The sequence below is a fragment of the Pelophylax lessonae genome, assembly GCF_965119305.1.
Source record: "Pelophylax lessonae genome assembly, chromosome: 2".
Classification (NCBI taxonomy): Eukaryota; Metazoa; Chordata; class Amphibia; order Anura; family Ranidae; genus Pelophylax; species Pelophylax lessonae.
The window spans coordinates 114,904,725-114,930,162 of record NC_138769.1 but is presented as its reverse complement, the minus strand read 5'-3'; the positions used below and the strand labels follow the sequence as shown (position 1 = coordinate 114,930,162).

Here is a 25,438-nt window from a genome sequence, read left to right as displayed (position 1 = left end):
ATATTGCAGCCATTTGCTAAAATAATTTAAGTTCATTCTTCTTCCTCATGAATGTACACATAGCACCCCATACTGACAGAAAAACACAGAATTGTTGACATTGTTGCAGATTTATTAAAAAAGAAAAACTGAAATATCACATGGTCCTAAGTATTCAGACCCTTTGCTCAGTATTTAGTAGAAGCCCCCTTTTGATCTAATACAGCCAGAAGTCTTTTTGGGAAAGATGCAACAAGTCTTTCACACCTGGATTTGGGGATCTTCTGCCATTCCTCCTTGCTGATCCTCTCCAGTTCTGTCAGGTTGGATGGTAAACGTTGGTGGACAGCCATTTTTAGGTCTCTCCAGAGATGCTCAATTGGGTTTAAGTCAGGGCTCTGGCTGGGCCATTCAAGAACAGTCACGGAGTTGTTGTGAAGCCACTCCTTCGTTATTTTAGCTGTGTGCTTAGGGTCATTGTCTTGTTGGAAGGTAAACCTTCTGCCCAGTCTGAGGTCCAGGGCACTCTGGAGAAGGTTTTTGTCCAGGATATCCCTGTACTTGGCCGCATTCATCTTTCCCTCGATTGCAACCAGTCGTCCTGTCCCTGCAGCTGAAAAACACCCCCACAGCATGATGCTGCCACCACCATGCTTCACTGTTGGGACTGTATTGGACAGGTGATGAGCAGTGCCTGGTTTTCTCCACAGATACCGCTTAGAATTAAGGCCAAAAAGTTCTATTTTGGTCTCATCAGACCAGAGAATCTTATTTCTCACCATCTTGGAGTCCTTCAGGTGTTTTTTAGCAAACTCCATGCGGGCTTTCATGTGTCTTACACTGAGGAGAGGCTTCCGTCGGTCCACTCTACCATAAAGCCCCGACTGGTGGAGGGCTGCAGTGATGGTTGACTTTCTACAACTTTCTCCCATCTCCTGACTGCATCTCTGGAGCTCAGCCACAGTGATCTTTGGGTTCTTCTTTACCTCTCTCACCAAGGCTCTTCTCCCCCGATAGCTCAGTTTGGCTGGACGGCCAGCTCTAGGAAGGGTTCTGGTCGTCCCAAATGTCTTCCATTTGAGGATTATGGAGGCCACTGTGCTCTTAGGAACCTTAAGTGCAGCAGAAATCTTTTTGTAACCTTGGCCAGATCTGTGCCTTGCCACAATTCTGTCTCTGAGCTCTTCAGGCAGTTCCTTTGACCTCATGATTCTCATTTGCTCTGACATGCATTGTGATCTAGAAGGTCTTATATAGACAGGTGCGTGGCTTTCCTAATCAAGTCCAATCAGTATAATCAAACACAGCTGGACTCAAATGAAGGTGTAGAACCATCTCAGGGATGATCAGAAGAAATGGAAAGCACCTGAGTTAAATATAGGAGTGTCACAGCAAAGGGTCTGAATACTTAGGACCATGTGATATTTCAGTTTTTCTTTTTTAATAAATCTGCAACAATGTCAACAATTCTGTGTTTTTCTGTCAGTATGGGGTGCTATGTGTACATTCATGAGGAAGAAGAATGAACTTAAATGATTTTAGCAAATGGCTGCAATATAACAAAGAGTGAAAAATTTAAGGGGGTCTGAATACTTTCCGTACCCACTGTATATATTATATTGTTTGCAATTTTAATAAATGTTATATTTTTGTTATCTGTGCTCTCTATTGTTAATATTTAGGCACATTTAAATCCCCATATCCAGAGTTTGGTTTTACAATATATATACAAAGTCAAGTATTTACTCCTTAACCATCTGCCCTTAGATTAAAGGATGGATTTTATTTTCCTGGAATTGGGCTTTAACACCAATAAATATGACCATTGTGAGGATGGGCGCATAGCTTTATCCAAATACTGCTTCACTAGCTAACTTCACTAATTAATGTTGGAGAAAAAAAAAAAAGGGGTTTCTATATTTGGGTATACCAGGCACATGTCCTTAAAGAATGCTGACTTTTCCTTTGTTATACATCTCTACTCTGCTCTTGTGGTCTTATTGGTAATGAACTGTGCTAAAACAGTGTTAGATTAATTTGAACTGATTTATCCGAAAACACACACTTGTGAATAATATATGATACACCTGGTCAAATCCTACTCAGAAGATCAGAAAAGAACAGTAAATGGTTCACACAAGATGACCAGTAAGTAGACGTTTGATTCAGATTGCCCCAGGCCTTTCTTTAACAATATAGGGAATTGTGTTCATGGAGGTCGATTTGTATATGTTTTCACAGAAGATTTACAACATTTTTACCCAAGTTTCACACATTTTTACAACCGGATTCAATTGTAAAAATGTGTGAATTCTGGGTGAAAGTTGTATTGTGTGAAAAAAAAAATTTAAATAGCCCCCTAAGATTTACAGGACATATAAAGACAGTTTCTGTAAGTTTATTTTTGAAGCTGTATCAAAACTGGACTAACTGTACACCTCCCTTTGTTTCCAGTTTTCCCACAGTGGATTTCAATCGAGGGAAGTATAGTAGGTAGACCTCCTACGTTATATACTTTCCTGTAAAATACCGGTGCATTAAATAGAAGCAAATGGGAGCAAGAACTTCCAACAATAGGAAGAATTTTTTAATTCGGAATGATGACATAGGTTTGAAGAGCAGAAAATGACAGTAAAGCATATTCTAACTGGACATATTTATAGAAATAAAGGTGACAACATTAGGCAGAACTCCAGTCAAAAATAACAAGATTAAAATAAATCGTACATTAAAAAAATAGTATTACAAAACAAGTTTTTACTACAACATTTTGCTTCAAACCAGAGATTTACCCTGTAGTACTTTTTATGCCACTAGATGTCCTTAGTCTGACAGCTAGAATTATATAGCCAGGTTTCTCTGTGCCCAGGTTGAGACTGGACAGTGATAGAAGAAGTAGCTCAGCAATGAGCCCATCTCTTTTTCATGCTCCATTGGGTTGTTGCCAAAATAGTAATAGAGGGGAAATCTTCCAACGGGGACCCTAGTGGTACCCAGGGTTTTTTCACATTTTAGAGGGACATTCTTTCACTTCCTGTTTTGGCTATGGGACAGGCAATGAGGGGAAATCTCCAACGAGATACAGATGAAAAAAATAAGCTTTACAGGGGTCATAACTCTCCCTTACTCTATGCTAAATGAAAACAAAAGTTATGCCTGCAGTTCTACTTTAAGGATTACATCACTGCATTAATTTGTGTCTCAGCTTACAATAGATAATTAAACATGCTGTTAATATCAGAATAAGGTAACATACCCATAAGCTTGTTAAGCCATAGTCAAGGAAATACATAAACACCTTTCAACAATTTAATTAGACCTTCAAATACTTAATGTATGTGCAAATAAACAGCTTACATAAGTTGTATCTCATGTTTTAATATAAGAAAAGCACTAATAGCTTGAAAGTGAAAAATTTGTACAAAATAATATACAAAATATGACAATTTCGTTTCCGGAAAACCCACGGTGTAGCACTATGGTGGTGAGTCACACAGCCATTCACACTCAAGTATGTTCTAATGTGTACTCACCTGGTTCACAGACCAGTTGACTCAATCTTTATGGAGAAATAGAAGAAATGTGTGTTGTGCTGTTGGTGAAAAATAAGTAACAGGAATTTGGAGCAGCAGATTAACATCACATTTTGCGTAAAAATTAGAAAAAGTGCTAGTAAAACTTTAGCTCTGTTACAATAGGCTTATGGTAAACATCCTATTAAAAAATCAAGTGTTTTTTGAATGGCATAGGTGATATGAGTGGAAGATATCTATGAGGACTCAAGAAGTAGGCAGTCAGTGGGAACCCTTGTATGCTCATACTGGTGTGTTTTTTTTTTTCATCACAAGGGGATGGTTCTCTATGAGTTCATAGAACATGGTACAACTGTCAACCAACATTGCTACTTGGAAATTCTGAAAAGGTTACGGGAATCAATTTGGAGGAAAAGACCCAAACTCTATTCTGGGAATTAAATTGTCACCCCTTGTAGTATATCAAATGGATTATTACTTTAAATAGTTAGGTATATTAATTGCAATCTTGGGCACCTATGGAGTTAAAGCTTACCTCAGATATGCCATAAACATTGTACTTTCAATTTTGCGTCACTCCCCAAATCTAAGTTTCCATTATCGTGATTTACCTTACCTAAGGTTTTATTTCTGCACCTTCTAATTCTAATATATTTTGGAACAGCATACTTTATATAAACACATACACACACACACTTGTAATAGTGAACTTTCAAGGCACTGTAAGATGTCTTTGGGGATCTGGAGCATGGACATGGCACAGGCCTCTGCAGAGATGTCAGCCTCAACCAAAACATTATAGGGGTGATAAGAAAACGGCATTTAAAGCTATTTGTGGAGGAAAGTAGGGAAGAGGAAAGTGCAGGCAGTCATGTTAAAGTCAATTGGAACGTAGCAGCTGCACGGACACAGACACCACTCCCAATCCGTCATCCATGTGGGTGTTGATGCATGGCCCCAAATACCCCCTGGGACTGTCTGCATGGAGACGCACAGAACACCTTTGCATCCCTATGTGGGTAAACATGGCCCTCCACAGGTGTACACTTTTATAAGCCCTGTGTGAACAAGGCCTTAGGGTCATGTGTTATTGCGAATATACATTAATCATAAAGAAGAATATGTACAGAGCAGAAAACTGCCATTCTGGGGACATCTATTAGCACTTCAGCTCATGAAAGTCATCAGTTAATAATAAGATATGATTTTTTACCAGTAGAAGCTTCCAGCTTTTTAAAAACTGAACTGCTTTAAAACATATTTGCTAAAATTTAGAATTATTTAAGTTTTTTGTTTTGAAGAAAATGCATATAAACGTATATTCAACCAAAAATGTTAACATATAATAAGGCTACTTTTATGAATTGATTTATTAAACGGTAGGGTTTCTAAAACGTGTGGAAAGCACATACTGCTTGACATTTAATCTGCTCCTAACCCCTCATAGTCCACACATTACATGGCCAGCTGTGCAAATCAGAATATTAAGGCCCCATTTACACTATATACAGTTCCATAATGGTAAGTGACTTCATACATTGTAAAGTGCAGTATTTTGCATATTTGTGTGTTGTGTTGAGGCAGCCTATTCATCAAAAGTACAGCAGTGGAAGTAAAACCAGACCTGCATGCATGTGTGTTGTGCTGCACTATAGGGAAACTGGCACTTGCTATACTTCACCTACTGTGCTTGTGCACTGTGTGCCATTCTAAATGAATAGTATCACAAAGAGTACTTTATGTTATAATGCATTGTGATAATGTGAAGAAAAATGTATGTTACTTCAATGCATAGATCAAAAGTGGGCCTACAGGCTAAATATACTTTTAAATTGATATATATACTTTAAAGTGGAACTTCACTCTCTCAGTCAACATTGACAATTTTTAACCGCTTGCCGCCCGCCGCCCCTCTGGGCAAAGTGACGTATATATACGTCACTAGCCCGCGAGCCAATAGGGGGCGATTGCGCGCCGCCAGAGGCGCGCTCCCGCCCCACTCATTCTCAGACACTCCAGCGCGAGTGACCGGCGGCTTGGATGTCCGCTGGTCACTCGCGATCGTCCGCTGCAGAGGGAGAAAGGCAGGCGGCTTATGTAAACAAAGCCGCCTGTCATTCTCCCTGGTGTAACTGCAGAGATCATACGATCCTGCTATTTAGGATCGTATGTCTCTGTGGTTACATGAAAAGCCACGCCCCTTTACAGTAAGAAATATGCCCCTAGGGACACATTTAACCCCTGCCTCTCCAATAAAGTTAACCCCTTCCCTGCCAGTGTCATTTTTACAGTAACAGTGCATATGTATAGCACTGATTACTGTAGTAATGTCACTGGTACCCCCAAAAGTGTCAAAAACGTCAGTCAAGGGTTCGATCTTTCCGCCGCAATGTCATAGTCCCGCAAAAAAAAAATCGCAGGTCGCCGCCATTACTCGTTAAAAAAAAAACACCAAAAGGGACAGAAATCTTTCCCTTAGTAAACGTAATAACTTTTGCGCAAACCAATCAAAATACGCTTATTGCGATTTTTTTTACCAAACATATGTAGCAGAAAACAAATTGGCCAAAAATGTAAAAACATTTTGATTTTTACATTTTTTTTTGGGTGAATTTCATATAAAAAATGAGAAAAATATTGTTATTTTTGCAAAATTGTCGCTTTTTCTGTTTAAAGCGCATGATCAAAAAATCGCACAGGTGATCAAATACCACCAAAAGAAAGCTCTGTTTGTGGGAAAAAAATGACGCCAATTTCATTTGGGTACAGAGTCGCACGTCCGCGCAATTGTCCGTTAAAGTCACGCAGTGCCGAATCGCAAAATAGGCCCTGGTCGGAAAGGGGGTAAAATCTTCCAGGGCTTAAGTGGTTAATCTTAAAGTGGAGTTCCGGCCTATTTTACAACTTTAGTGATTCCTGGAGTGCTCGCTATGCTGATCAACAATTGGGCATTTTCAATTTTTTTCGGTCCCTTACCTTATTTTCAGGGCATTTTTATTGTATTTCCTCCTTCTTCCCCCTCTGTGGCTACGGCCACCGACATCACTTCCGCCTTTGCATGGCATCCTGGGAGCTGTTTGTCATCAGGAGGCTGGAATCAGGAAGAACTCCCAGAACACTCCCTGGAATCAGGAAGGACACAGCAGATTACACTGCGGCTTCAGATGCCCACATCCAAGATGGCCACGCCCAGACAGCATTTTTAAAAGTAAGATTTTGACTAAAATCCAATACTGTACACCTTGTAAGTATGAGAATAGCGGTTCTGTAAAGGGCGATGGATTAGTATTATAGGGGTATTTTTAGTTAAAAAAGGTATTTGAGGCCGGAACTTCGCTTTAATGCTCCTAGCATTAGTAAATAGATAGGAAAGTATATTATATTTACTTTTTACATTTCTTCAGTTACTTTCTGGTTTCCATGCCTAGGCAAATGATGTCATACATCCCAGGAGTCTTCAGGAGGGAAGGTGGGGTTTTCTAAGCTAAGCACACCCCCCTGCCTGCATAACTGAGCTAAGGACAGATGGATTCCAGGAAGTAAATGTTACATAAATCATCTGCTATTACTTAAGATGGCCACTGCCAGAAATGCTAGGGGGTTGTTTTCAAAGTGATTCCTCAGCAAAATAAAGCATGGAGTCTGCTTTGAATATTAAAAACAAATTAAATCGTGTTTTTGATTTGTGTTGCTCAGAAGCAGAGCAGTTCTGTTTTAATTGAGATATATAATATTTTTTGCATACTTTTTCAGTTTTTGGCAGAGTGTTTTTGGTAGTAGTGTGAGTTAAGGTTCAGGCCAAACTCACTACGGACCTAACCCACAGGAGGCTGTCACGTGGCAGCAGGTTGCCCGCCCAATCAGCTGCCGCTTGGACATTCCCCACCCAGCAGCTGCACAGAAATGCTGGTGATATCATTGACCTATGTCATTTATCTTATGTTGTCTGTTATCATTTTAATGACACACATTAACTGATCAATATTACACTCTCATTTTGGAGGCTTCTTTATGTTGCTATAAAAACTATTAGAATGTTTGGCCCTTTGGATTGTTGCTATTTTATAAAGTAAGGGTCATATAAGGTTTTAATTAGGTTGGCAAGCATGAAGATGTGAATGCACATTCCATGATAAATGGTGTCTTGGTTTTGCTTATACAACTATTTCACTATTTCTAAAAAAACAAAAGCACCCACTGTACATGGTAACTTTAGTGGAGAATCTGCCAGGAGAAAGAAATAACTACTTAATGCTCACGAGAAGATATTTTTTTGGTTTAATGGAAGATAGGGCAACCATGATTAGATTCATAAAGTCAATATTGTCAGTCCTAGGGGTTGATTTACTAAAGACAAATTGACTGTTGGCTTTGCAAGGGAAATTTCCACAGAGCTTTGTGAATGAATTGAGGGCTATTTCACACCACAAAAACGTCCTCCAGATCAGTTCTGGATGCGTTTCTGCACGCGCATTTTTGATGCGTTACAGATGCTTTTTTTCCTCCTTTTTTGCTTCCTCTTCTTGTTTTTTTTTCTCTGTACTGGGGAAGTTTTTTACCACATTTCACTAGAACACATTTGGTGTGAACTAGCCCTGAGCTCTGCTGACTTCCATAATCCAATCATGTGCAACCACAAATTCAGTTTTTTTATTTTCCTTTAGTAAATTTACCCCCAGACCTGACAATATTGACTCTCTAGAGATTGCTCACCTCAACTGTCAGGGCCCAAAAATGGGCAACAAGTGCATTCTTTTCATACATTCTTTATTCATCCACATTTAGATTTTAGACAACATTATACACTAACATGGACACAAGAAAAGTGTCCATGGCTCAAAGAAACTATCGGATGTGGCTTGTGACAACCTATAAGATTTTAGATAACTTTATCTAACTTGCACTGAGAAAAGGGTTCATGTAATAAAATGCTCAGCATTATTTATTTTCCATAAATTGGGTCTTCTTTTTCATCCAACAATTTAGGAACATAATTTAGCCTAGGCAGTATTCTACAGGGAACACCCCAATATCTCATTGCCCAAATAATTCCGCTTATTATGTGTCTCTTCTAACTAACTCCCATCTGGCTCTATTAGCTCACAAAGCAATATTTCCAAAAAGAAAAACAAAGCATATTTCTGCTATTATTCTTATGAACTTAGGCTGCATTCACACCTCAGCTTTTCTGCTCTTCTGTCCGCGATTTGAAAGCCCCGAGGTGTGAATGACAAATCGCGGAATGCATATTTGAGATGCTATTCATTAGAATGGCACCTAAAATCACGGTGCGGTTCTGATGCGTATGTCACGAGATAAATCGCGATTGTCTCGCGTAAGGCATTCTATGATCTTTGATTCACACCTCGGGGCTTTGAAGTCGCGGACAGAATCGCGACAAATCTCCCTGTGATTCAACATGCCGAGGTGTGAATGCAGCCTTACAATGTACCTTCTGTGTTAGGGTTTTTATATTACATATTTTTTAGCATGGGTTTTTCCTCTTAAAAAAATTGTGAATATTCATTATGCTACCAAAAATCTTATCACAGTGATAAATGCTCTTCGTTTGACTGTTAAGATGACTAGAGATCATTTTCTCCTAATTAGCGTGTAATACATGAAACAGTTCCCATGCTGTCCACAGTACATATCCTTGTTATCATTATCTAAATGGCTGCTGGCTGTAGAGATAAAAGCTGGACAGAGGCATATGTTGCTGAATGTAGAGTGCACATAGTGTATGCTGGGCTCCTGGTAAAAGCTTTAATAACTCTAGGGAATGACATCCTCCACAGACTCTTCCTCAGTTATTCCATTATTAGTTCTCTGATGCTCTTCTCTCTTTCGAATATCATAATTCTGTGGAAGAGGGTGTATCTCTGTCCTCTATGTTGGCATACGTACTTCGCCACATCTACCAACCGCACTACTGGGAATATAGCCTGCCTCTTCAAGAAGACTTGGCTCTGGACAGAAATAAATAAAAATCTCATGTAGATCCAAGAGAAGATTATCCTGAACAATCATATCTCTAAGCATCAGAAGAAATTCTTTTAAGGTAAAAATTTAGTATTGTTTTAACATTATTTTATAGAAATAAACTATAAAAACATAATAAAAGTAGTAGAAAAGGGGTAAATTAAAATGTTAAATACACAAAAATGTAAAAGTTGTTTAATTTATTATGCAAGGGGGGTATGGGCTATGGGAATGGAATAATATCTTTTTACATATTTGAAAAATCAAATTGTGACTCAACAATTACATTTTTACAAACACCCATATGAATTGTTGACAGCTACATGTACATATCATATATTATTATCATATTCATTAGTGCAATGTCCAGTTTGCAATTTTACTTCTATCTAGTGAAGTATTAGATACTATGCTATATATGGTTTATATATACTATATGGGTTCATATGTCTAAAGGAACTTTGGCAGTTAACACAGTCATTTTATACAACAAAATTTGGGTAAGGATGATGCATATAACTGTGAGATCTATTATTCTAAAATCCCTTATTCAGATGAACCCACTACAAAAATTTTCCAGAGAGTGAATGGTTACTGTGTTCATATAGTACATACATTCATGATTAGCAAGCATTTTCTCTCCTGCAGTAACCACGTAAAGAAATATAAACTGTTTTAAGATCACAGAAATTCTATAGGTCTCATAAGAAAAAGAAGGGTTTTAATTCCAATGTAATATTTGCAAAGTAACCTGGTATGGGACAAACTCTTTACAAGCCCCAATGTAGCACAGCGAATGGATTCTTAAATATACTTTCTAATATTTTTGGTTCAATCCAATTTTCAGTTTCATGGTAGTAGAATTCTTGAATAAAGAGCAAGAAAGGGAAGGGTACAGTCATTATAAATGTGATGTAGCAACATTGAAAACAGACAGAAGACCTTAGATATACATTATAGTCAGTAAAGAAGGGTATTGACTAAAATTCTCAGTTGTGCATATATACCTGAAACCACATCTTAATAATAATTTTTCTCAATAAAATCTGGACTTGATTATTTCTGCTTAAAGGGGCGATGATAAATCTTAAATGGCTGATCAGTTTGCACCAATATTTGCAAAGTAGCACCCATAATACACATTCCTATGCATTTATACCAGGGTTACTGTGTCTGGAATCTATTGTTGAGCTTTAATTATTTTTAAAGACCTTGCCTCATTACAACCCTGCAATTAGTGAAGACCTGCAAATAGACTCATTTGCTGAAAGGCATCCATATCCAGTCTGTGTGAATTTCCTATTTAGATCAGAGTGGTGACATTGTTAACCTCAAAATAGTCTACTAAATTATGTAAAAGAAATAGCTAGAAGCTTAGAGTAATGTATGAACAAATCTCCTTATTTAAAGCTAGTATAACATATGCACGGAACTCATTTATTATGCTTTTGTAATGCATGCTATTATTATCATTTAGTGAATATTAAAGTGCTTGTGTAGCTTTTCAGCAGTCCAGTAATGCTTTACATGGATTTCATAAAAGCAGAATCTATATTTTCAGCATTTGGTTGCAGGCATATGTGGAAAGTATTGTATCTAGGTAATATGATTTTCATTTTCTGAATATTTAAGTGGGCAATCTTCCTATAATTCAGTAAAGCCAATTTATTGCTGAAAGACAAGCAAAATCGAAATTGACAACATACAGCATTTGTGGAAAATTTGGTTTCAAGGTCTAAACAAGAAAAGACAAATGATGTAAACAGGATGTTATTTGTGAATGTATGTTACCTAAGTGAGTTGTCGGATTCCAGAAAATAACAAATTACAGTACATTCAGCTGTCAGCAGATCTTTACAAAATGTTAAAGTGACACTGAACTCTGGCTTTGAAAAAAAAAAAATTCATGTAAAAAGTACCTTCTATACTTTTTTTTTTGCTGTGATCTGACTTCCTACTAGAGGCTACATTCTCCATGATCCCACTGTGTATGTTCCCAAGATGGGCTAGGGACTATGGACTGTGGACTATGGGATTTGTAGGGTACATAGAGCAGTGCACATTACTGCAACTAACATGCAATGCTTTTTCCAAACAAATGGAAGTGAATAGGAAAAGGAGAAGTTTGGAAGCTATTTTAGGTTGTTAGAAGGAAGCAGAAAAACACAGTATGTAACAATTTACATAGTTACATAGTTAGTCAGGTTGAAAAAAAGACACAAGTCCATCTGGCTCAACATATAAAAAAAAAAAAAACAGTAATGAAAATCCAACCATACAATCCCATATACACAATCCTATACCCGCAGTTGATCCAGAGGAAGGGCGAAAAAACCCCAGCAAAGCATGATTCAATTTGCTACAGCAGGGGAATAAAAATTCCTTCCTGATCCCCTGAGAGACAATCTGATATTCCCTGGATCAACTTTACATATAAATATTAGTACCCACTTATATTTAGTCCACCCAGGAAAGAATCCAGACCTTTTTTAAAGCAATCTAGTGAGCTAGCCAGAACCACCTCTGGAGGGAGTCTATTCCACATTTTCACAACTCTTACGGTGAAGAAACCTTTCCATATTTGGAGACAAAATATGTTTTCCTGTAGGTGTAAAGAGTGCCCCCTTGTCCTCTGTGTTGACCTTAAAGTGAATAACTCAAAACCAAGTTCACTATATGGACCCCTTATGTATTTATACATGTTGATCATATCCCCCCTTAGCTCCTCTTCTCAAGAGAGAATGAATTCAGTTCCTCTAATCTTTTCTCATAGCTGAGCTCCTCCATGCCTCTTATCAGTTTGGTTGCCCTTCTCTGCACTTTCTCCAGTTCCCCGATATCTTTTTTAAGAACTGGTGCCCAAAACTGAACTGCATATTCCAGATGAGGTCTTACTAATGATTTGTACAGGGGCAAAATTATATCTCTCTCTCTGAAGTCCATGCCTCTGTTAATACAAGAAAGGACTTTGCTTGCTTTGGAAACCACAGCTCGTCACTGCATGCTACTAGTACATACCAGAACATCCAGATCCTTCTCCGCTATGGATTCCCCCAGTTCTACTCCGCCTAGTATGTATGATGCATGCATATTCTTAGCCCCCAAGTGCATAACTTTACATTTATCAACATTAAACCTCATTTGCCACATAGTTACCCAATGAAACAGTGCATTGAGGGCAGCTTGTAAGTTGGAGACATCTTGTAAAGAAGTTATTCCACTGCAAAGCTTGGTGTCATCTGCAAAGACTGCAGGGGCATTAAGTAGTGTGTGTATATGAAATATTTTTTGATAATAAGGATTCTGTTTAGTGTCACTTTATATATGCTAGCACAATTGTGTTTGTTTTTTCTCAATATAAATTAGGCAGCTTTTACAAACAACAGATGTGAAATTTTGACAGGTGTACACATTTACAACATGTAGGTTTGATTTGTTTGTACCTAACAAATTCACAAAATCAATTTAGTCATTCACCTCTTATACAAAATGCTCTTGTGTTGCAAAAATTCAACAAGCATAATATAATATAAAATTACAAATCCATCATAATTGCAGTTTGTGATTTAAGACTTAAACATTGAATACAATTTGAAGGATAGCATTAGTAAATGTCAGTATGATATGGAATGTAAAAATCAATTATCAGTGGAAGGAAAGACGGTGCAGTTTTCAGAATATGTCACCTTCAACATGTACTTGTACTTCTAAATATCTGACATTGTGCTCACCCACTTATAATGGTTCCTCAAACATGACCCTGACCCATTCTGTAAGATACAAATATAATTTTCCAAACTGCCTACCTTTCCGATAAAAATGTGCTAATGTGTAAATAAACCCTCTAAAAGATATCATAAAATAGGACCAGATAACCAGGTGACTGGAAAATTTTGTACCTTACTTGCGGTCCCCGGGTTACAAACATCCAACTTACAAATGACTCTTACTTACAAATGGAGGGAGACAACAGCAAGTGAGGAGAAATCTTGCCCTAGGAAGGGAAATTCTCTCCTGTAAGAGTTCTCATGGGAAAAAGATGTCTCCACTGAAGCTTTATCACTAATCCTTGTTTCCACAACAACCCAACATTTTCATATCATAGGGACAGAAAGTGAGGTGAAATCTTCTGCACAGGGGCACAGACAGCAAAATAAATGGTACAGGGGTGTTAATACTTTCCTGTTCTATCCAAAAAACTTGGACCGCCTGTATTTAGTGGATCATGTTGAAGGGTCGGATATATGAAGGGTGTAAACCAATTGCACTCATTTTTAGTTCTGTTGTGGATAATCCCTGGTACACATGGCCTCAGCCTTCTTCATTGAAGGACCTTACCGTCCACCACTGCTAGCTAATATTTGGTTGGTCTAAAAATATTTAGGTCTCATTCCCACAAGTGCTGAGGCCTGGAGACTGTGGATGGTCTATTTGTTTACATGGCTTGAACTGCCAGGTGCTGCATGTAGGCAGCCTATGTTAAAGCGGAGTTCCACCCAAAAGTGGAACTTCCGCTTTAGGTGGTCCTAACCCCCTGACATGCCACATTTGGCATGTCATTTTTGGGGGGGGGAGCGGGTACCTAGTTTTGACAGGTACCCGCTCCCACTTCCGCTCGGAGCGCCGCGGCGCCCTGAGCGGAAGTTCTCCTCTCCCCCTCCCTCCCTGCAATCTTCTGGGACATGTCAGAGGTCCCAGAAGATTGCCGGCCAATCACGGCGCGCAGTGGGTACCCGGCTGTGAAGCCGCAAACTTTCACAGCCGGGTGCCCACAGCAGTGATGCCAGCGCCGAGGGAGAGGATCGAGGCTTCGGGCGGCCGCATCGCTGGACCGTTGGACAGGTGAGTGAAATGGCTGGAACTCCGCTTTAAGTATAAATTATTAACTGCAGCGCTAATAAACAGAAAAAATAACCAAAACATGAAAAAAGCAATGACATTAGTGAACTGCTATAACGAGTTACCCAAAGTCATCAAAATATCTGTATGAACATAACTAAATATCATCTAAAAATTAGTATAATAAATAAGTCCACTATGATGAATACTGATAAAAATTAACAAACGTTTCATTCATATAGGTGTGAACCAAAGATCCAAAGGTTTACACCAATAATTGTGCATTTACTTCCACCAAAAGTGAGACTCACCGCATTGGACATGCTGCCAAAAAGAATGAAGCAGCAATACAAGCTCATTCTAAAATCTCTGGATCCATCCACTCAATGTCTCTGGCAATGGTAAAATCCTCCTTATTGACTGGAGGCAGTATATGCACTAAGCACTCAGAAGACACTAACAGCCAAGAGATAATAAAGCCATATCGTGTAGTATTTTTTTTAAACCTTGTGGTACAAAGTGCAAAGCCAGCACCTAAAAACATCCATAAATGAAAGATGTCATCCAAAGCCGCATGTAAACACATTGAACGGCACCTCACAGACCCGATCATTGGGGCGGGGTGACGTCACGATGTATGCTCCACCCAATGTGTTTCTTGCACCTGCCCAACCTCAGGGGCCTTTAGCGTTTGTGTTATGCAGGCATTTTTATGTAGCCTACAGACCGGAACCTGTAAATACGTCACTTTCTGGATTGGCACCATTTTGATTTAGACATAAATCTAAATAGCGGCTGCCATTTTCTCATAGCTCAAAATGGACTAAATCGATACAAACAATCACCAACTTACCAAAGTCAAAATATTTAATTAAATGAGGCTCTTAAACTTCCAAAATATCAGATTAGGAGCACAAAAGAAGATAACTGAACAAAAGTAAAAATATATATATAAATGCTCCAAAAAATAAGATATTAATATACTTATATATAAAAAGTCTGGAGACCAAACAAATATTTTAACTGGAATTGCACCAGTCCAAGGATCTGGGTAGGCCACATATTACAATAAAAATATATAACCATATAATACCATCAAAAGACATAAATAACTAAAAATATCTTACAACAACCCTAGGAGAGAAAAGTGTAAATTAAAAACATTTAAAAAATATTTCCTTAAAAAATTCATATGTAATAGAAGGAAAAAAATACCTACTGATTAATAATTTAAATAAAATGTTAGCTGGTATCAGTAAAAATAAATTGATATCCCATTTGACATTCAAAGTGTGGGGAAAAAAATCTATGTAATTCATACATTTATCTCATCTCCATTTTTTATATCTCCCTTGTACAGTTGCAACCCCTCCAATGGGGTTGTTGATATCTAGTTCCACAGAAGTTAAACAAATTTATTGGATAATGTATATCGATATTTACTGAGGAGAAACTGGTAATTTTATTTTTTCTTTATTTTATTTGCCGTACAGATCACACATTTATTACATAGGTAAAAACCCTTCAACTCTCAAAAAAAGTCACTTTTTTGGGAGGATTCACATATGAATGAATCCTATGGCAAGACATTGCCTAAGATTGGTTCAGATTTTGGAATTCCCTATCTTTTCTTTAAAATCCTTTAAGCTTAAAAGTGCTGTACTGCAAAATGTAAAATCAAGGGGCAAAACATCTTCCTAGTATTTTCTCTATTTTTAGAGGTGAATAATGTATTTTGATCTATATACCTATTTCTGCAATCATTTTATCCAAATTCTTTTCTTATAACCTTTTTCAAAAACATTTAAAATTCCTGCCTGTTGTACATAATTTTCCTTGTTCCTACAATTGCACCTCATCCCTTATAAATTGCCCTTTAGGGACATTCTTGAACCACATACTGTAGGATGATGACAGCTCTTTAAAGGAATATAACTATTCCTATAAGAAGCTTTAAAGTAAGATTTGGTATACAACTCCCTATTATTACTAATATGGTTAGATCTAGAAAGTTTATTTCCACCTTGCTATTAATAAATGTTAATTTAATGTGTCAATTATTACTGTTTAAATAGGACATAAATTCTTCCAAAAAACTCTCTTTTTCTCTCCTTAACCACTTGCCTACTGTGCACTTAAACACCCTTCCCATCCAGGCCAATTTTCAGCTTTCAGCGCTGTCACACTTTGACTGACAATTGCGCGGTCATGCTACACTGTACCCATATGAAATTTTTATCATTTTTTTCACACAAATAGAGCTTTCTTTTGGTGGTATGTAATCACCTCTGGGTTTTTTATTTTTTCCAAAAAAAAAAGAATAAAGACAGAAAATTTTGAAAAAAAAAAAAAGTTTTTCTTATTTTCTGAAAGTAAATTTTGAAAATAAATTTTTCTCCTTCACTGATGTGCGCTGATGAGGCGGCACTGATGGGCACTGATAGGCTGCACTGATGGGCACTGATGAGGTGGCACTTATGGGCACTAATGAGGTGGCACTTATGGGCACTGATGAGGAGGTACTAATATGCCGCACTGATGAGCATTGATAGGCGGCATTGATAGGCGGCACTGATAGGCGGCACTGAGAGGCGGCACTGATGAGCACTGATAGGCGGCACTGATGAGCACTGATAGGCGGCACTGCTGGGCACTGAGAGGTGGCACTGCTGGGCACTGAGAGGTGGCACTGCTGGGCACTGAGAGGCGGCACTGACGGACGGCACTGATGGGCACTGATAGGCGGCACTGATGGGCACTGGCAGATGGCACTGGACACTGATGGGTGGCACTGATGAGCGGCACTGATGGGCAGCACCATCAGTGCCCACACTCAGTGCCCATAGTGCTGCCAGTCAGTGCTCATCAGTGCCTAGATGAGCAGGCACTGATGGGCACTGACTAGCAGCACTATGGGCACTGATTGTGGGCATTGATGGGGGGCACTGATGGCGGGCACTGTGGGCACTGATGGGGGGCACTGTGTGTGTGTTTTTACCTTCAGTAATCAGGGCACTGGTGATCGGTGCCCTGATTACATTCTCCTGTGTCCTCGGCGCTGTGAGGCTCCCCCCTCCTTCCTCACACTGCAGGCTCCGTGTGAGGAAGGAGCGCCGGCGATGAGAGATGATCTCATATGTTTACATATGAGATCATCGCTCATTGGACGGCCCGATCACGTGGTGAATGGCCGCTGTGATTGGCCATTCACCACGATCTGTGATCGGCCGTGTCCAAGGGACACGGCCGACACAGATTTTCCCCGCAGCGCGCTCGTGGGAGCGCGCTGGGGGCGTGTCACTGGGAGGGCGTTTAAAAACGGCCTCCCGAAAATTCGAGTCCGCGCTGTAGCCGTATATAGGCTGTAGCGCGGATGGGAAGAAGTTAACAATAGAATTTCATCAATAAAACAATAGTAAATAATACATTTCTCTACCCTTTATTGTAAAAAAACATTTAATTCCCATTTTGACATAAATCGATTAACTAGACTAGGGGAAAATTTTGCCACCATAGTACGCCGCATTTTTGCAAATAAAAAACGTTACCAAACCAGCAAAAATAATGCGACATAGCAAAGTCTAATAGAGTCAAAATAAAATATTTCTGTGGAATTGGGACAAAAGCCTCATCATCTAGAAAGTATTTAACTGCTGTCCTCCAATCAGTATGTCTATGGTTAGTATACAAGGAAGAGACATCCACTGTTACTAAAAAGGTATGTTCATCAATCTCAATATCTTTCAGTTTGCCTAAAAGTTGTTTGGTATATTTTAGGTTTGCAGGAGTAACCTCTACCAAGGGCAGTAAAAAAGAATCTATATTATCACCGTTCCAGACGTTAAAGATCCTATTCCACTTATTATCGGTCTGCCTGGTGGGTTTAGTGAATCTTAAAGTGGAGTTCCACCCTATTTTTATACTTACCTCCATCTTCTCGCTCCGGGTCACCTGAAAAAGAAATGGATAATCGCATATTTTTTTTTTTTTTACTTACCTCGTAGCGAAGAAAATATACTTACCTTACTTCCTTCTTCCTCCTTCCTCGGCCGCAGCCCGTCGTCACTTCCTGGCTCTGCAATGATTCCTGGGAGCTGGACGTCATAGCTCCCAGGAATCATTGCGCCTGCACCGGCCCCGACGTCAGTTCCGGGTCGCGCGCGTCATCCCCTTCTAAACAGCTTCTGGGCGCAGAGCATCGTGGGACCACAGAAGGCGGAAGAAGACGCCGAAGAGGACGCGCTGGCTTCAAGCTGCCCACATCTGAGATGGCAGCGCTGGACAAGACGTTTGCAAGGTAAGTATTTCGTCTTGCAGGTAAGTGCAACCCGGGACAGATCAGAGGCTAGCCATTGTGGAATGCACTAGCCCTGACTGTCCCGGGGGTATTAAAAAAAAAAAAAAAAAATCCAGGGTGGAACTCCGCTTTAATGTACTTTAGGCAGACAGTACATGATAGGGATTATTGGGGCTGTGGGGTCCTTTTCATTTAACCTCTTCACGATCGCACATTTCTACTGACGTCCTCCCGTGATCGCACTTCTTACATTCCCCCGTTCGGCGTCCATCGGCAGAGATTTGTGATCGCTGTGTCCGAAGGACACAGCTGATCACAGATTAAAATAAAGAGCCAATCACAGCGGCTTTTTACCATGTGACCAGCTGTGTCCAGTCACAGCTGATCACAGTGTAAACAGGATTTGCTGGTCATTGGCATTCCCCTCCTCACGCTGACAGCACATGAGGAGAAGCCAGTCGATAAGAGGCAATCCGCACTGTGGACATCTACACTGATAATCAGAGTACTGATCATCAGTGCAGCCCCAACAGTGCCCATCAGGGCTGCCAATCAGTGCAACCTGTCAGTGCCCATCAGTACCACCTATCAGTGCTCATCAGTGCCACATATCAGTGCAGCCTCATCAGTGCCTCCTCATCAGTGCCAATTAGTGCAGCCTCAACAGTGCAAATCAGTGAACGAGAAAAATTACTTATTTACAAAATCTTTTTTTTCCCAACATTTTTGGTCTTTTTTAATTTGTTTAACAAAAAAATAAAATAAAAACCCAGTGACAATTAAATACAATACCACCAAAAGAAATCTCTACCTGTCTAAAAAAAAATTATGATGAGTTTGTTTGGGTACAGCATTGCTGACCGCAGAATTGTCATTCAAAGTGTGACAGCACTAAAAGCTGAAAATTGGCCTGGGCAGGAAGGGGCTGAGAGTGCCCATTAGGCAAGTGGTTACAATCCCCTTTTTTTACCCCTTAGTTATAAGTTGTTTTAGCTATATCTTATATTGTATAATGGGGTCTTTATTCAAAGTTATATATGTGTCTCTATCCCCTTATACAGTGTTCCTCAACCATTTTTCAGTTAACATGCCCTTTGAAAAATATGGACAATCTTGAGGCACCCTTTAAAATATTGGACAGTCTAGGGGCACCCAATTCTAAAATGTAACAACTGTTTTAATAGTTTTACCTAATGCAGCAACATCCAAAAGTGCAAGTAGGACATCCAATGTTAGAGGTGATTTATTCTTCCAAAGCAAATACACTTTTGCAAACTGGTACTGACTAGTATTCCGATGTTTCTCTTCTAATTTTTTCTCCATCACTCAGCTAATGTAACTCCAACGCTGATGGAGAGGGGCAGCAGAAGTTCAAACAAGGATGCTATGCAAGAGACTGACATTCTCCTTTTCCACTGATGCCCCCATTGGTCATAAGGGCACCGGCAGCTAGAAGGTTGTAATTGTGCACAATGAAAACCTGGGACTTAGTGTACATTAGTGTAACTAAAAGGCAGCCTTTATCCACATGCCGGCTTATATACAGTTTTTGGGCAATTTTTAGGCATTTTGCCAAGGCACCCCTGGAGAAACCTCAAGGCACCCCAGGTGCCTTACCTATTTAGGAACTGTAAAATGTCGGAGCAGGCAGTCAGTGGATAGCCTTCATCGCGGGCAAAGAATACATTTTTTCTTTTCGTCAGGTTCCAGCGGTACGGCAGGCATCATGATTGATTATGGATCTACAGTGGGTACGGAAAGTATTCAGACCCCCTTAAATTTTTCACTCTTTGTTATACTGCAGCCATTTGCTAAAATCATTTAAGTTCATTCTTCTTCCTCATGAATGTACACACAGCTCCCCATATTGACGGAAAAACACAGAATTGTTGACATTATTGCAGATTTATTAAAAAAGAAAAATTGAGATATCACATGGTCCTAAGTATTCAGATCCTTTGCTGTGACACTCATATATTTAACTCAGGTGCTTTCCATTTCTTCTGATCATCCTTGAGATGGTTCTACACCTTCATTTGAGTCCAGCTGTGTTTGATTATACTGATTGGACTTGATTAGGAAAGCCACACACCTGTCTATATAAGACCAGATCACAATGCATGTCAGAGCAAATGAGAATCATGAGGTCAAAGGAACTGCCTGAAGAGCTCAGAGACAGAATTGTGGCAAGGCACAGATCTGGCCAAGGTTACAAAAAGATTTCTGCTGCACTTAAGGTTCCTAAGAGCACAGTGGCCTCCATAATCCTCAAATGGAAGACGTTTGGGACGACCAGAACCCTTCCTAGAGCTGGCCGTCCGGCCAAACTGAGCTATCGGGGGAGAAGAGCCTTGGTGAGAGAAGTAAAGAAGAACCCAAAGATCACTGTGGCTGAGCTCCAGAGATGCAGTCAGAAGATGGGAGAAAGTTGTAGAAAGTCAACCATCACTGCAGCCCTCCACCAGTCGGGGCTTTATGGCAGAGTGGCCCGACGGAAGCCTCTCCTCAGTGTAAGACAAATGAAAGCCCGCATGGAGTTGCTAAAAAACACCTGAAGGACTCCAAGATGGTGAGAAATAAGATTCTCTGGTCTGATGAGACCAAAATAGAACTTTTTGGCCTTAATTCTAAGCGGTATGTGTGGAGAAAACCAGGCACTGCTCATCACCTGTCCAATACAGTCCCAACAGTGAAGCATGGTGGTGGCAGCATCATGCTGTGGGGGTGTTTTTCAGCTGCAGGGACAGGACGACTGGTTGCAATCGAGGAAAAGATGAATGCAGCCAAGTACAGGGATATCCTGGACAAAAACCTTCTCCAGAGTGCTCTGGACCTCAGACTGGGCCGAAGGTTTACCTTCCAACAAGACAATGACCCTAAGCACACAGCTAAAATAACGAAGGAGTGGCTTCACAACAACTCCGTGACTGTTCTTGAATGGCCCAGCCAGAGCCCTGACTTAAACCCAATTGAGCATCTCTGGAGAGACCTAAAAATGGCTGTCCACCAACGTTTACCATCCAACCTGACAGAACTGGAGAGGATCTGCAAGGAGGAATGGCAGAGGATCCCCAAATCCAGGTGTGAAAGACTTGTTGCATTTTTCCCAAAAAGACTCCTGGCTGTATTAGATTAAAAGGGGGCTTCTACTAAATACTGAGCAAAGGGTCTGAATACTTAGGACCATGTGATATTTCAGTTTTTCTTTTTTAATAAATCTGCAACAATGTCAACAATTCTGTGTTTTTCTGTCAGTATGGGGTGCTATGTGTACATTCATGAGGAAGAAGAATGAACTTAAATGATTTTAGCAAATGGCTGCAATATACCAAAGAGTGAAAAATTTAAGGGGGTCTGAATACTTTCCGTACCCACTGTAACTCAGGGGTCATTGTTTTTTTATTTTTTAATAAAAGAATTGTCAAAAACTGTGTGTGTTTTTATTTCTTTTTAACACTTTTTTTGGTGAATGATTAGGAGTACCCCATACTGATTCATATGGGGGGGGGGCAGGATCTGGGTGCCCTCTTGCTAAAGGGGGCTTCCATTTTCCAATAAGCCCTCTGCTCACAGACCCTCACAACCAAGGTTCAACATGGGGACAAGGTGCTTTTCTAGCCTTCTAGGCTGTGTGCTCTGATAAGGGTCTGGTGGGTATGGATTTTGGGGGGGATCCCACAGTATTTGTTTTCTTAATTTTGACATGAAGTTTCTCTTAAAATCTATACCAGACCCAAAGAGCCTGGTATGACTCCCACCCCGATTCTTTTTTTTTTTTCTTTTTCCGGCTAATTTGGCAATTTTTTTTTTTCATTCAGCTGTCAGCGGGGAAGCCAGCTGATGGCTCATCCATTGTTAAAGACGCAGTAGCCGGCTTCCTGGCCCTGCTCCTTAACAACCTATTGACTGTGCACTCAGTGGGCGAACATCCCGTCAGATACGCAGAAAATGTGGGTGCTTCGTGAACAATGTTCCGGCCGAACTCATGCTCGGCCCGAACCGCTCGCCCATCCCTAATTAGGAACCAGGCCAGGGTCAGTAAAAGCAAGACTGGTCATACATGGGAGCAGGCAGAATAATATTCCAAAGGCAAGACAGGCGGAGTTCATGCAGAGTAAGGTACAGATGAGGTCAGCAACAGAGAATAAACACTGGAACAGATGCTCAGGCGCGTAATAGACCAAACAGCACTGATGCAGAGGACTAGTACAGTTTAAATAGCACACCTGGCACCAATGGGCATGCAAATAGCACTCATCAAAAGGCCACGGGCAGTGGTTCTTAGGCCTATGTGCCTGTATTCATGCGAACGTCTTTCCTGACACATACTTCTTTCTCAGCTTTGTTCCCACCCTAAAAAAACTATTAGAGCCCTGATGGTTTTGCGTCCAGTTAAATGTAGAGGTCTGCGATCTATTGTAACTCCCATATGTACCTCTTTCCCCTTCTTGTCTATATTGACCCCTGTGGTCTTCCCACTCCACTCTTTTCTCTGATTCTCTTTTGTAAGGAGGGTAAGGGTTATTTTCTTGCGTAGGATAAGAGCTCTTATGTTGGTGACCAAACCCATTCTTTGTGTGCCTCTCATAAGAGTACTGTTACCTCCTTTTTAAAGGAGTTCTGTGGATGGCAAGCCATATACAGTATCTCACAAAAGTGAGTGCACCCCTCACATTTTTGTAAATATTTTATTATATCTTTTCATGTGACAACACTAAAAAAATTACACTTTGCTACAATGTAAAGTAGTGAGCGTGCAGCTTGTATAACAGTGTAAATTTGCTGTCCCCTCAAAATAATTTAACACACAGCCATTAATGTCTAAACCGCTGGCAACAAAAGTGAGTACACCCCTAAGTGAAAATGTCCAAATTGGGCCCAATTAGCCATTTTCCCTCCCCGGTGTCATGTGACTCGTTAGTGTTACAAGGTCTCAGGTGTGAATGGGGAGCAGGTTTGTTAAATTTGGTGTTCCCGTTCTCGCTTTCTCATACTGGTCACTGGAAGTTCAACATGGCACCTCAAGGCAAAGAACTCTCTGAGGATCTGAAAAAAAGAATTGTTACTCTATATAAAGATGATCTAGGCTGTAAGAAGATTGCCAAGACCCTGAAACTGAGCTGCAGCATGGTGGCCAAGACCATACAGCGGCTTAACAGGACAGATTCCACTCAGAACAGGCCTCATCATGGTCGACCAAAAAAGTTGAGTTCACATGCTCAGCGTCATATCCAGAGGTTGTCTTTGGAAAATAGATGTATAATTGGCACCAGCATTGCTGCAGAGGTTGAAGGAGTGGGGGGGGGGGGGGTCAGCCTGTCAGTGCTTAGACCATACACAGCACACTGCATCAAAATAGTCTGCATGGCTGTCATCCCAGAAGGAAGCCTCTTCTAAAGATGATGCACAAGAAAGCCCTCAAACAGTTTGCTGAAGAGAAGCAGACTAAGGACATGGATTACTGGAACCTGTGGTGAGACCAAGATAAATGTATTTGGTTCAGATGGTGTCAAGCGTGTGTGGCTGCAACCAGGTGAGGAGTACAAAGACAAGTGTGTCTTGACTACAGTCAAGCATGGTAGTGGCAGTGTCATGGTCGGGGGCTGCATGAGTGCTGCCAGCACTGGGGAGCTACAGTTCATTGAGGTAACCATGAATGCCAACATGTACTGTGACATACTGAAGCAGAGCATGATCCCCTCCCTTCAGAGACTGGGCAGCAGGGCAGTATTCTAACATGATAACAATCTCAAACACACCTCCAAGACGACCATTGCCTTGCTAAAGGAACTGAAGGTAAAAGTGATGGATTGGCCTAGCCTGTCACCAGACCTAAACCCTATTGAGCATCTGTGGGGCATCCTTAGACAGAAGGTGGAGGAGCGCAAGGTCTCTAACATCCAGCAGCTCCGTGATGTCATTTTGGAGGAGCGTAAGAGGACTCCAGTGGCAACCTGTGAAGCTCTGGTGAACTCCATGCACAAGAGGGTTAAGGCAGTGCTGGAAAATAATGGTGGCCACACAAAATAGTGACACTTTGAGCCCAATTTGGGCATTTTGACTTAGAGGTGTATTCACTTTTGTTGCCAGCGGTTTAGACATTAATGGCTGTGTGTTGAGTTATTTTACATAGTTACATAGTAGTTGAGGTTGAATAAAGACAATAGTCCATCCAGATCAACCTGTGTAGGTGTGTATGTCCGTAATCATCTCTCTTACCCCTTAATGTTCTGATCCTTGAGATGTACGTCCAAGAGTCTTTTGAAAGTAGCCATACTTCCCACAGAAACGACCTCTTGTGATAGAGCATTCCACAATCTTGTAGCCCTAACAGTAAAGAACCCCCTGCGTTGCCTGAGGTTAAAATGCTTCTCCTCTAATCGCATTGTATGCCCTCGAGTCCTCATGCAATCCTTGCGACTAAATAGATTTTTTTCTATGCTGAGATCACCATTGAGGTATTTATAAATTGCTATCATGTCCCCTCTCAGGCGTCTCTTCTCCAGGGAGAATAAATTAAGCGATTGTAGACGCTCTTCATAATTAAGGACCTCCAATCCCCTAATTAGTTTAGTTGCCCTTCTCTGGACTCTCTCCAGCTCCAACACATCCCTCCTGAGGACTGGCGACCAGAACTGGACAGAATACTCCAGATGCGTTCGGATCCTGTTATACAAGCTGCACACTCACTACTTTACATTGTAGCAAAGTGTAATTTCTTCAGTGTTGTCACATGAAAAGATATGATAAAATATTTATAAAAATGTGAGAGGCGTACTCACTTTTGTGAGATACTATACCTTCCTCC

At 40.4% G+C, this 25,438-nt stretch overlaps 1 protein-coding gene across 1 annotated transcript in view; it reads left to right on the top strand.

Annotated features, from left to right (window-relative positions):
• LOC309547984 (transient receptor potential cation channel subfamily V member 1-like) overlaps nt 1-25,438 on the top strand; it is a 278,758-nt gene that overhangs the window by 181,161 nt on the left and 72,159 nt on the right. The window lies entirely within an intron of this gene.